The sequence below is a fragment of the Haemorhous mexicanus genome, chromosome 1 (assembly GCF_027477595.1).
Source record: "Haemorhous mexicanus isolate bHaeMex1 chromosome 1, bHaeMex1.pri, whole genome shotgun sequence".
NCBI lineage: Eukaryota > Metazoa > Chordata > Aves > Passeriformes > Fringillidae > Haemorhous > Haemorhous mexicanus.
The window spans coordinates 137,551,380-137,565,627 of NC_082341.1; the positions used below are offsets into that span (position 1 = coordinate 137,551,380).

At 46.6% G+C, this 14,248-nt stretch overlaps 1 protein-coding gene across 1 annotated transcript in view; it reads right to left on the minus strand.

Annotated features, from left to right (window-relative positions):
- NCALD (neurocalcin delta) overlaps positions 1–13,784 on the minus strand; it is a 51,190-nt gene extending 37,406 nt beyond the window's left edge. Inside the window, exon 1 of the mRNA XM_059864872.1 lies at positions 13,622–13,784. The gene's annotated coding sequence lies outside the window, so the exon portion shown is untranslated. The remainder of the gene's footprint in view (positions 1–13,621) is intronic.
- Between the last annotated feature and the right edge of the window lie 464 nt (positions 13,785–14,248).

A 14,248-nucleotide genomic window follows, 5' to 3' on the forward strand; every position in this document is an offset into this window, starting at 1 on the left:
AGTGGACTGGGGGAGTCAGGAGGGCCCCTACTGTCCTGACTTCTGGAAGGGAAACAGCATCCACAGAAAAAAGCATGCTTCTTACAGCGGGCAGTTCTTCTGGCACAGAGCATCACCATGAGGAGAGCCAGAGGCAGTGATGTTAAATAAACAAGTTTGAGATATCTTTATCTTCCTCTGCACTATGTAATCACCCCTCCACACACACACGTCAGTGATGGGGAGAGGCAGGAATGTGAGGGGAGGTTTGGACAAGCAAAGGAACAAGTGCCAGGATGCAACAGACAGGTCAGGAAAGCTGGCCAGCTCTGTCACTTCAAGCATCAGACAGCACTGAGAGCAGCAATACATTATTGCAAAAAATTGAAACGAAATTAAGATTTACAAGTAACCTCAATAAAATTTGCAGCTGGTTGGGCTTAACCTTGGAGTCAAGAGGATTAGCAGGCTGTTGTCCAAATCATGAAACAGTAAGTTTTATATTTTCTTCGAAAGTGAATTACAGACATGCCTGGTCTCTATTCAGTATTGAGTAATTCAAGCTTTCTACAAAATTTCACCTCTTTACTGTCATCCTTTTGTCTCCTCTAAGGAACATAATAATTTATTAATACTATTCTTTTCTTCTGAAGAGTTCTGATGACTTCACTGAAATTACTGGGTGACAGCTGCACTACAGTGTTGACTGAACAGAGGCACAGGAAGAGGGAGGAAAGGATTTTTTCATCTGTATGGCTTTTTTTATCAGCTGGTCATGTGCTCCTGGGCTAGCTGGGGTCAGTTTTCAAGATTCCTGGGTTGGCAGAGACTCACAGGAGGATGGCTCATCAGGCACTTCTTGACCCTACCTGGGCTCAGAGGCACCTAAATCCCCTGAGAGCCATCCTTCTGCCTCAAGGCATGCCCAGCACTGTCTCGACTGTGACACTGGGAAGGCACCATGTTGCCTCACGCTCCCTCCCAAGCCACACCATGACAGATACGGAGGAACTCTTTTGCTTATCAGACCTTCACTCAGTTTTCAAATGTCCACCTGACAGTGAAGGACACAGGCAGCAGGGAGCTCTTGCTCTAGGACACCACCTTGGACTGACCTCTTCCTTCTTCTCCTCTGAAAATTGTTTGCTCGGGGTTTGAAATAGTAATAAAGTACAAAATGAATGGCACCAAGGCACTTCACTCTGCACAATAAAAACAAACCATGCACGTGTCTGCAAGCACAGAGGGCCACCAGAGCTCTCTGCAATCCGCTGAGCTTCCAGAGGGCAGCACCAGGTGCAGTGAAACTGGCTGGAGATGAGATGGGGAGATCAACACCTCACCATCTGAACCCTCTGCCTACATGATGGCTGTGTCATGAGTTTCCTCAGGGCTAGAAAACACAGCTGAGAACAGATACCACAAAACCTAACAAATCCACCTGATGTCATTGTCTCTTGGGGGTTCTGTAATGCAGTTTACTGCTGCTCCCAGGAGAACTACCAAACCTAATTTCTTGTCATGACTGCATTAGATTAAGAAGGTGCATGTTGCTGATAGTTGCCTAGTGGCAGCATAGAGTAGATCTTTCTTTTGTCCACTTATAATTAAAGCAATCTTCTTTGTATATTAGATTCAGTAGTTTATAATGAAATGCAATAAAGATTCCTTGAGTAAATCTCTTACTTTTCTTAATATGTTTATCCAATTTAATGGAGTTTCTAATTGACTGGAGGAGGAGCAGTTTCAGAAATAGTGTGCTTAAACAGACATGACAAACCATGCAATCAATAATCCAGGTTTTTTCAAGGCAAATGCCTGAATAACAAGCACGTCCCACAACGGTGCCACCTCCATTTGTGCCAGACACCTGAGAAGCAGCAATCATAAACCTCTGCAATGGCTGGCAGAAAAACCTGTCATTCTATCATCTCTGCAGACAAATTTAGCTCTCTGTGAAATCTTTATCAAAATTACCCACCAGCAGAATTAGGTAACCAACTTCAAAGAGCAAGGAACAGTTATGTCCAGTTGAGCAGCAGCAATTTGGACACCACTGATTCTTCAGTGGAAAGGTTGGAGAAAAATGCAAAATATGGTACTGAACAAGAAATGCAAACACTGATGGAACACACAAATGGTTGAATAGCCTTTTATTATCAGATGAAATAACAATGCCTTAAAATAGGATCCCATTTGGGTTAAAAAATGAACAAAGTCAAGGAGCTGTAGATTAGAGCCAGGTGCTTAGTGGAACTAGAAATTTAAGAACATTTTTGCTTTTATCTGATGATTCTTGGAAGAAACACTTGTGTTCATATTTCTGAAAGAAATATTTCCTGTTGTTGAGCTTTCCTTTGAAAGACATATTTCTGTTTCACTACTGAGAGCAGTTGCAGAACTATAAATGCACAGCAGGCCATGCAAGACAGATCTTTAATTTTACCTCTCCTTCCGTGAATTCACTGGGAGCCAATTGCTCAAGGCTAATAAGGATTAAAACATACTCAATGACTCTGAAAAACTGTCTTAATGCTAGTCTTCCCAAATCCCCTGTATTCTTTGGAGCAATACAAGCACAGCAACTCCTGTTTGCAAATGAAAAGGGAAAACTTTACACTTTCACAAGTCATGCCCAAGTCCTGCTTTACTAAACCCCACTGTTCAAATTTTTCAGCCAGTATCCTCATGCTTTGCAGGTCTTTGATGTAAATCTGCAGATAATAGCAGAGTTCCACATGATGGCTTCCATGTAGCACTAGGTGATCTGTGACCAGACATGACTGGGAAATTCAGGGAAAGTGGAAGACACTCCATGTCTAACAGAGGAAGTAATTAAAATAATCAAACCTACCTGAAAAGATGCAGGCAAAGAGATAGGCAAATGTTCCCCTGGCTCTCTCAAACCCTTCTGACAGTATGCTCCAAGGTCAAAAACATAAAGGTTGAATTCAACAAAACCAGAAGTACTGGGAGAAAACTGCATTCAGAAGTGCCCTTTGCCTTTGACCTCTTTCAGCCCTGAAGTTTTATGAGGACAGCACCTGGACATCACTTTTCTCTTTTCAGAGTGAAATGTGAAATTCCTGACAGTGCTGTGTGGCAAAGGCAGTGCTGTACATGGGGCTGGGCAGTCCCCAGGGAGCTGGAGAGTGCATTGTGAAGTGCACAGTGCTCACTTCAGTCAAAGGAGGATTTGGAAAACAGATTTTAGGCATGAGATAGCATTAGAAAAGTGGAACATGTTGGTCTCTTGCTGGGAAGGCTAATACAGATAATAACAATTATTCTGGAGAAATGGTAGGACAGTAGTGGATACTGACCTATGCATTTTTCACACCTTAAAAATAAATGGATTGTAAACTAGAAAAGAATTAAACCTGAGCCTCACAGGGGAAAGAGTATGTACTGAGAAACAACATGAAATCAGCATCAAGCCCACACTCTTTAAAGAGTCAGGTCAGCAGTGTACATGGTAAGGTTCCTCTGTACAAACAGAGGAGTAAAGAGCCTGGTGCTCTATGGATCAAAGGCTTTTCTTTATCCTTTCTTCCAGCCACGTTCCACATCTCCTTCCCTTTGGTCCTATTAGAACCCCACAGCTGTTTCTGACAGACTGGAGTTGCCAGCCTTTTTGCATTGCTCCAATGGGCTGATTTCCTGGCTGGGGCAAGAGCCTGCAGCTCATGAGTTCTACCTACACCTGGGCTTCAGAAAAAACACTTTTCAAGTTTTAAGGCTCCTTTTTTCCTCCCAAGGATTGTCACCCAGTCATGCACGATGACATTTACCACATCACCTGTGACTATGGAGCAAATGCAGGAGGGTGCATTCCCCAGCACGGGGCCAACTGGCACAGAAGCTCCCTTGTCTGTGCTATTGAACTCTGCACCCTCCTGAGAAGGGACTCCGTGCCATTTGCCCCCTGGAAGGGGCCCAGTGGGCAGGCTGGGAAGACAGGAACTGATTGGGAGCTAGAACGGGATAGGGACTGCTCTGCAGAGAGTGATTTTGTCTACTGAGCTCTGGTGCTGGGGTTGCCCCCTATTTCACCTACATGGACACAGCCGTAGTACAGTGGCCATAGTACAGACACAGCCATTCTCTCAGGAAGCTGGACAGCTTGTCACCTGCTTGAATGTTAGTGGCAAAACAAGAAATATCAAGGCTTGGTGGAAGCAAGTGCTTACCTAGTGTGGGATATTAAGAGGGGATTATGAACTAGACCCAAAGTTCAAATCACTTGGGACATGCTCTGCAAGGGGCCTTGGGCTCAGTGATGAATTTGCTGGGGATCTGAAGGGGTTTCAGGGCATGTGCACACCAAGGAGCTGGACTGGATGCCAAGGAGGGCCAAAGGTCCCCATGGAGCTCAGCCCTTCTGCCTCCAAATACCAGCCTTTGTTGGCTTGACCCTTGCAGCCCAAATGCCAGTCTTTGTGGGCTCAGCCTCCACCTACACTGAGCACACCTGTTGCTGGGGTTATTGCAGACTCCAGACCACAGAGAGGGCTGTGGTATGGCCAGTTCAGCTTCTCAGCACCCCACACTTGGACAGCTGCACCTGTTCAAGAGGCATCTGACTCATATGGGTCTGGCCACCTCCGGGTGTGATGCCTTTCAGTGGGGCTCAGGGGATTTCCACAAAGAGGAACACATTGCTTGTTCTGGTCAGCTCTGTGTGCATGCAGCAGTGAAGCAGCTCCTCCTCATCCTCCCACCAGGGCCACAGGAGAGCTGGCTGATCTCCAGAGAAGGCAGTGAGAACGGGATGCTCCCCTCTCTGCTCCTGCTCAGTGCTTGGGCAGCCAGCCAGCCACAGTGAAGGCGAACTGCTGAGATGTGGTATCAGGAAGCCACTGCCACGAGCATTTAATTTTTAATTCCTCTCAGGGCTTCTTTGCTACCATCCCTCCCTGCAGCCCTAGGGGAAGGCTGCTGGCACCTGTTTCTGAGCTCACCTTGTTTGTGTTTGGCTGCATGCCTTACTGTGAGGGATAAGGGAGTGGGATCCTCAGCCAGCCCTGGGGGTGCTGTCAGGGAGCCCCTCCAGAGCAGCTGCTTTCCTGGGCCAGCAGTCAAGGGTGGGACACACAAGGTGCTGGAACTGCATTCCAGCTCAGTGGGATCTGCCTGCATTACTAGTCCTGGAGCCAGACTCCTTTGGGGTTATTTTCCCAAAAGCATCCTCTCCTTCTTCTTCAAAGGAGCATCCACCAGCAAGAGATGCTTCTTTTCAAGTTGGGCTATAACAACAGTGGACAGCATGAGCACACTGCCCAATGCTTGCCCCTGGAAAGCAAGGAGGAATTACTGGGCTTGCCAGTGAGGAAGCAAAATTGCCTGAAATACTGAAATACCCCTCACTGCAGACACAGGAGCATGCAGCTGTCCCACTTGGCCTGCAGATCCCCTCTTCTCCCCACTCAAGTCATTCTTCTGCTTAAAAATGTTATTTTGGAAAAGAAATGAATAATGGGAATAGCACTGTAAAAGCATGGGGAATTCAGCAAACAAAAAAAAGCTGCTATTTTTGAGAACGTCTCAAATTGGTAATTGTTGCTTGTTTTAACTCCTTCTCTCCCAGCTGCCTCCCCAACACCCTGCTTGGAGTGCCATCTGCAAGCATGGAGTGGCATGCAGGAAGGGTGTGTCTTACTACAGGCCCTTGGAGTGACACCACAGCCTACTAATAAATGGCACATGGTGCACTACTAGTGAAATACTCTTCAATTTCTAATCAGATTCTTTGAATTGAGGCAGGGAGTTCTGCAAAGTTCCCAGTGTCTAACAAAAAGAATAAAAGTCAGGCAAGCAGTCACCCTGCTAGTGCCTCTGTCACCTTTTGCCATCTCTGAAAGGATTGTATTTTTCTAATTGAAGCATCACAAACATTATGTGTCCATGGTGAGTGGAGGGGTCTGGCTCTGCACAGCAGCAGAGAACCCTGCCCCAGGCTCTCAGCGAAAACACCATCGCTGCAAGAAAATAAACTGCATCTGCCAAGGCTGCAGGTCCAGTTAAGCAGTCTAAACTCACCTTTAACAAATTCACCAAGATCCCCATGGAGCAGATGTGGAGCTGTTTTATCAGCTCTCACTTTTTCTTGCCGCTGGTGTGGCCAAATCAGCCAGGTCTCTTTGCAGCCCTGGTCAGGGCTGGCATAGCTCTCCTGCCTGCAGCATCTTGTGCCAAGGGAAGGCACAGGTGACATCTGGACCACTACTGCAGATGGCCCTGCAGTTCCTCCTGACAGAAGCAGCCCTTCTGGGCTAAAACCTATCAGAAGAGAGTCAAAATAGGAAACAAATGTGGGGGAACCACTGCCCTGATGATTCTGAAGGAAGAACAACCAAAGTCTGAGCTCATGTTTTCAGTTCCTAAAGCAATCCTATTCTGCCCAAGTGCTGCTGTGCATGTTGGCCAGGACTTGCATGGATGCCATGGAGGTAGCAGCAGGGACAGGGGATGCTCTCTCACAGGCAATCTCATTTCTGAATTGTCAGAAAGAATTCTCTTTGTTTCATAAAGATGACTCTCAACACTGCTCCCTGGATTTTCCTTTCCAAGAGCAGTATGAGAAAATAAATATCTATTTTTTTGTTCAGAAAGAGTTCCTCTTTGCATTCCCTCTGACCTTCCCTGGTCCCAGCACTTCTGCCTTTCACTGAGTTCTGCTTTTCAGAGTCACTCAGCTCCTTCACCAGGCCCTGTCAAGAGAGGCAAAGCAAAACACAAATGGTCTTTCTACAGAAGTTCCCACTACCCAGTAACTCAGAGACCAGAGAGTCTACACAGACATCAGAGCTGTAAGTGGTTTAATATCATGTGCCATCAAACATTACATGCCTTGCAATTCACATTGGGGATTCTGATTAAGGAAACCCTTGAACGTGGCAAGGAAGAACTGTGAATTCTGATAATGTTCTCAATTTTTAGCAGTAAAGTAATTGAAAATGAAGGGTGAGGTGAAATAATTGAACATGAAAGCTGTGTGCTGTGTCAAACCAGCAATAATACTCAAGTGAGAGGAGACCATGCTTAGACTGAAAGATGTATTCTTGGCCAGCCGTAGTTTTGCACTCTTGTCATCCACATCAGCCTGTGAAATAAAAACACAGGCCACCCTTCTGGTGGGGCTGTTTCAGTAGGGTCAGAACGACTTTACATGAAAAGCTTCATACATGATAAATAGTGATGAATAGGATGCTTGACAGACAGGTCCAGAGGACAACAGACAGTGCTTCTGCTGAGCTATAATTGCTCTAATTGGACCTGGGCTTGCAAAGATGGTAAAGCTAAAGAGGACTCTGCAATCTTGCTGCCATTCTGCACAAAAGAATACTGTTGTGATAGGAAGCACACAGCAGTCGTGGAAATAATCAACAGCTTTGTGCTCGTGTCCCCCTGGCATCTTGGATTTGTGAGCACAACGTGAGCAGAATATTTCTTTAGAGTTAGAGGTTCTCAGGCTGAATTGCTTCATGAAATCTCTTTAAGTGTTATTCAGCTGAAGTTAGACACTTCATATGTGCTGGATCCATTGGGGTTTTGCAGTCCTGGAGGAGACGCAGAATGATTGTGTGAGGCATAATCAGGAAACCTTGCTGCTCCAGGAGTGAGGGAATTTGCTAAGGAAAGAAGCCAACTTTGACCTTCTTCAGCTTCAACTTGTCTTCCCTTGGGGGATAGCCTGTAAACCATCTGATCTGCTCGTCTAATAAAACCCCTCTACAAGTGATATTGGATGTCTCCAAAAGCTGATCTCTTCTCTTCATAACAGTAGAACAAGCATTAATTTATTGTTGTCAAGTAGCAGGCACTGCACAAGGGTTGACTGTGCAGTGTTCCTCCAGCCCAGCTTTGAACCCAGTGCCCAGAAGAGAGAGCAGCCCTGTTAGCCACAGCTACATCACATGGCAGCTAGACAATATCACTGCATCCCTGCTAACACAGGCAGAATATTTCACTCACCTGACTCCTTCAGACAGCTCCATTTCACACAGCAAAAAGTCTTGTCTGGCCTGTTCTGCAGATGCCAGAGCTCCCTGCACGGGCAGATGCAGCAGTGCAAGAACATCAGCCTGCCCTGGACACATCCTGCCAGCACACACTCAGTCAGCCCTGCCAAGGGCTCTCCTTCCCCCCTCATCCCATCCCTCCTGGTCCACCATGCCCCTGTGGCTGGACAGCCTGGCTCTGGGCTGCTCTTAAAGTCCATTCCCTTGACAATGAAATTCAGCACACAGCTAAGAGGCTTTGTGACACATGTGGCACATGTCCCAAAGCCTTTCAGCTCCCATGTGCAGACACAGTCAGTTGAAATGCTGCCTCCTGCTCCTGTGCAGTTCCTAAGTAAATGTGCAAAAATGAGCTGTGTTGTTCAGGAACTGCTCACGTCCCACCTGTAAACCAGCACTTGCACCTCAAGCAAGGCCACTTGTCCTAAAGAGCCAACCTGGCTTACTGCACCCTCCCTTGCAGAAATGACCCTCTGCAGTGACACCCTGAGGCTCCTGTCCTATGCTCATATTGCAAATACCAGACACGGGCAGCAGGATGTGCATCCCCCAAAATGTGAGTGATGGGACAGACATCTTCCCCAGCACCCAGGCAAAGTGGCAGGGCTGGGTGCAGGAAGGTGGCCCTGGGCGGCCATGGGAAAAGGTCTTGACCCTCAGAGCACTCTGGTGGTGACAGAATCCCTGGGTCACTAAGAACCATGTCACCAGCCAGCCCATGTATCCATGCCATCCTTGGAGTCACAGGTCCACACTTCTCCTTTTCCGGTCCTGACATTTCCTCTGCAGGAGCACTGTGACTGTCACTCAGCAGGACTCTGACAGATGTGTAGGGACATCAAAGCAGCAAGCATGCCCCACACTCAGCTTCTGCCTCCTCCCAATACCATCCTTTGTCCATCACAGGCTTGTTTTCACATAAGGACCTGACCCATGCCCCAACGAAGTGGTGGGAAAAATTGGCCATGGAGATGCTCTCCTAAAGAGTGCACATCTCTAACAAAAGCACTTGGGATTTGTCAACAGAAGCCCAGCTAAAAGGCACAAGACATGTCTGTTTCCAGGTAATATGTCTATGATAAGCCATAGATTATCACAAGAATAAAAAACATAAGGATTAACATCAGTAGGTTTTATACAGCTGAAACTTTGCACAACACTGTGAACACGTACTGCAAAAAATACTGAACTACAAAAGAAGATAAACAGAGCTGAACCAAGACCCACCCTCAGCTATCTTCTGTGGAAGGAGGTGTGGCTGGGAATTTCAGGTGCTGGGCAAATTGAAACCAGCATTTCAGAGCAAAGGACAAGCTTCTTGGTTTTTCTGCATGTAAATCAGATCCTTACATGATCTCAGTGTCATTTTGTGGCTGAAAGCAATTCAGCAGCTATCAGCACAGCCAGTCTGAAATTCAGCAGAACAGGATCTGAGCCCTTCAGCTCGTAATGATTAGATGATTCTGTGGAAATGAATCTTATGAAAAAATGAAGTTAAGCAGAAAGTTGACAGTATGTGAAAACCACAGAAGGGAGAGGAACTTTACAACTCAGCCTTCACATTTTCCACCTATAGGATTTCAACATTTGCTAAAGTTGTAGTAAGGGCAGCTTCTTCACAGTGCTCCCTCTGGGAAATATCACATTCAGCAATTCCTGAATTACAGTTTCTAATTATATTTTCATACTGTAATGCTGTCTGAAATGCAAATTTGATGACAGAATAATTCAATCCATATAAAATAATTACAAAATTACTGTTTCTCAACCCTCAACTCATACTCCCTGCTATTTAAAAAGATAAATTTATCAGCTGCAAAAGTACAGCCAAAACATAGTCTATTTTTTAAACTGTTATCTGACTATAGCTGTTTGTACAGATTTTGGCTCACCATAGAAGATTATTTCTAAAATGTGACAACCAAAAACATTCCAGAGTTAGGATTTTTGTTGCTTTAGCTTGGAACCAACAGCCAGGTCAACTTTTATTTTGCATTCAGAGTACCCTACGTATGGCATGTGTGTTTAATTGGAAAAACATCTGTTGGTTAAAAACAGATCAGCTACCATTTAAACCAGTTGTTCCTAGTGTTGATGCAGACATTAAATTAGCACAATGTAATGATTTTTAGCAGAGTGGGAACCAACTTCTGCAATAAGTAATTTAAGATCCTGAAACTCCATACTGAAGCATCAGTTCCCACTGACAACTGCCACCCTCTACAGAGGATTTTATTCCCCCATGAATATTGCCTCAGTAGTAGTAGGACCTTTAAAAAGACAGCAGAAATTGCATTCTGTCTGAAAAAAATTCAAGGAGTAGTGCTGTGCACTGCAAGGGGTTTTTAGGTTTTATTATGATTCTGGCCTGAATTTAGATTGTCATTGCCCATCAGCTCACCCAGATCAAGGTAGAGCACACTGAGTGTGTTATTATTATGAGGCTAGAGGCATCAACAGCTCACATCTGGTTTTGATTTCCCTGCTCTATGCAGTTGTGTGAGAAGTGACTTGAGGAGATCTCAGATGCCACTTTAGCCAAGCTCTTTCCTAGGGTGAAGTGCTCCAGTTCCTCGGGAATTGCTGCTCTCCTTTGCCATGGACAAGGAGACTGGAGGAAGAGATCATCCCTTCCTCGTGTGTGTGCAAAGGGGGTGACATTTGCAAATGACATGAAGGCTGATGGGAAGTTGGAGGGTCAGTCTAGACTCCCTAAAAGAAGGTGGAGTGTTGCCAAGCCCACGTGCATCTCACATTTTTTCTCTTTATGTCAGAGGATTTCAAGGCCAAGGAAGCTGGCAGTGTCAGTTGTGGCGTCGGGCAGAAGGTGAAGGATGCAGCCACCTCCCCTCTCGGTGGTGGGAAGGAACCTAAAGGCTGTGTGCTCTTTTCTCATGGTGGCTGCAAGCATGGCAGCTCAGAGAGGGAGGGATCAGCATTCCGTTGCCTGGCAGCTTCACACACTGCCAAGGTAAACCCGAGTGCTTGCCCAAAGGGTTTGCTACAGAGCTGACCAGTGACAACAAGAGCATGAACTCATCAAGCAGAGGCACACAGCCCCAGGATGGCTCTCACACACCATTCCCTTGCCACCTGAGCAGGGATCTGCGTCACCTCCAGTTGCAGACTCTGGCACTGCCTGTGAGCTGCCTGCCTGCAACTCACTCCCATCTCTGGGGCAAAATGGGTGGAGCCTGGTGATGGGATGCCCAAAGCCCCCAAAGACTCATCAAGAGGGGACAGAGCTGTCACTCCGCCAGGCAGGATGCATCCCTGTGCAATCTCAGTGGCACTTACCCACTTCCCCTATAACACTGCCTTTCAGGCCTCTTGCAACAGCATGTACAGGACCCTTCTGCTAAAATGTGAAGCAGTTTACCACCTTTTACTCTGAGGTCAAGTTAGAGCCTTTTCAAGACTACCTCAGTATCACTGAAAGATATCTCTATTCCATCTGGAGATGAGGAAGGTATTTTTAAGACATTTGTAATGAATAGCTCTTGAGCAAAAGTTGCATCAATTATTTTTCCCCTTACAGGTGGTTTCAAATGCTACAGGACCCTGTATTCAAGCCTAAATGAATGAGCATAAGCCTCAGCCCACACTGAGCATCATCACTCAAGTCCAATCTGGGAGGTGACAGCAGCTACACATGGAGTCAAATCCTGCAGACATGAGGGTAAATGACTTCTCTTGAATGGCAGGTGCCACTCAGCTCAAATCTGTCCCCACACTCCACGCCTTGGTCCCTCTGCAGACTTACCCCAGCAGTATAAGCTGGTGAACAAGCAGACCTCAGAGGGTGGCAGGCTGTATAAACCACCTCCCTGTCCTCCCCTCCTAGCCCACCTCTACAGTCTGGGGAACTCACATGCAGATGGAGGGGGATGAATGCCCTGGGCTGACACACAGCTCCCCACAGCAGCTGTGCCAGCTCAGCCCAGCCGGGTCACCGGGCAGGGACACCCAGAGCCCACTCACTCCCCCTGGCAAGGCTGCACATGGGCTGCCATCCCCTCCAAGGCTGCAAGGCTCCTGCAAACCTGGCTGAAACTCACCTGTGAGGAGCCAGGCAAGATTCCCCATGCACTGGTGTAGTGGCATCAGGTGAAGAATTTAATAAAGACAATTCGAAATATTTCAGCTCCCCTACAATAATGTCTTAGGGCATCAGTTGAATTGGAAAGAACTGATGAGATAACACCAAGTGAAATGGTTTAGACGTTTCAGACATTTCAGATCTTTCAGCTTTTATCCTTGTTCTCTGCTAAGAACGCCAAATGCAGTGAAATCCAGAGCACTAAGCCATAACTTCCTTAGAGAAGTGCCTTCAGTTTGAATATCTGTCTTGGCTCTCTTTCTGAAGCAATTATTTATGCTGCAAGTGATAATATTAGAATAATTTTTATAGATTTTTAAAAATCTTTTACTGCTCTGTGTTTTAAATTGTTTAGTAGCTCCACACAGTTTGAGACCAGCAGCTGCTTTAGAGAATCATTACCATTATCGATAAACCCTTTGAACTTTGGGAGGAAGGGAACAGGAGTATATAATTAGAGAAGATAAGAAAGATCTAACATACTTTTCCAGGAAACAACGCACATGATGCTTCAGCTGTAATCTGTTCTTAAAACAAATCTATATGTTCCCACACAAACAAATTCAGCCTGTGGCACTAAACTTCAGGAGCTCTGGGATATCCTTCCCCACAGCAGCCACCTCGGAGTAAGTGCAATACAGAAACAGACACAAACTCCCTCTTGTTTTTACAAAAAGATCCAAATAGCATTTCATTTTTCAATCACTGTGGTGATTGAAAAATCATGCTGCTCATGCTGCAGTTCTTTTTTTAGCTATTCTAACTGATCTCGATGCTCGACAGAAAAAAAAAAAAAAGAGAGACAGAATAAACAAGCCCTGTCTGTGTGTGCTTGTGAGAAAAAGGGTAAAAGCCTGTGTTGCAGCAACGCTGCTTTCTTGGCATATTTCAGACGATTTTTTCAGGAAGGTTTTGATGCTTTCCTCTGTAAATCCCACATAGTCAAGAGTGCCGCGTGCCCCGGGAGAGGGGCAGAGAGCCCGGGGAGCGCGCAGGGTACAGGGACTCCGCGTGAACAAAGATGATTTAAATGCTGAACTTTGAGAGTTGGATTTTAAGCCGTTCCTGGCTGCATTGACTGCTGGCTTCCCCCTCACTGGACACACTGGGTACAAACCCGCCTGAACCGGGCAGAAGTGAAAAACAACAAATTCCAGCAGAGGTATAAAAAACACGGTGCTTAGACATCATTTCTTTTAACTCCCGAATGCACTAGCCTAGGATTACTCACGTTCATTTATATTCCTAAAGTGTCAAATGAGAGCAATATCCTTTTATTTTCTTCCATGGATCATTAATCTATATTTAACTCCGTTTTGCCGTCTACACACAGAATTAGTAACTGGAAGCTGCTTTGCATTTATCTGATAGTGCTGGGCTTGTTCATCAAGGCAAACTTCCAGCCAAAACAAACAAGTGAAAAAAAATATCAGTCACTGATACAAGCTGCTTTCTATTCTATTTTTTTTTTTTTTAAAGGAAAATAATCCAAACCTGATGAGAACATAAAGCAAATGGTTACCTCACGCTGCAGAAATGCAAGTTTTTAATAGTCCATGCTCTGGCAGCCCCTGGGATTCAGCAGCAGCAGCAGCAGCAGCAGCAGCAGCGGCGGTGGCGGCGGCGGGGATGTCTCCAGCATCCAGCGCGTTCTGTGTCTCACGGCTCTGCCGGCGCGGCCGGGGCCGCAGGCTCAGCCCCCGGCTGACGTCAGGCGGCCGTCACATGGCCCGGGGAGCGCTGGTTGTCCTGGCAACGCCAGCCCTGCTCCGAAATTATTTCAATAGGTCATCTGTCACACTGCGCGCACGCTGGAGCCAGCGCGGGCGCCCGGACAACCCAAACACCGCGGGCTCGCTGGAGCTGCCTGCGCCGGCTCTCCCTTAACCCTGTCCCGGGAGGAAAACGCGCCGCTCTTCCTGTGCCTCCCGCATCCCCAGCGTCCGGCAGGATAAAGGACATTGTACACCTGGTATAACGGGGCACAAAAGCCGGCCTCCGAGGGTGCTGGAGCACCTCAGTGACATGCTGGCTAGCTAAAATTAGGGTCTTTCTAAATGAGACGCAGCTGAAGTTTTATTCATAGCCGCAGTGACACATGCTTGGTCACCCACACTGCCCGGATTCGGGCGAGGCAGCAGCGGTCCCG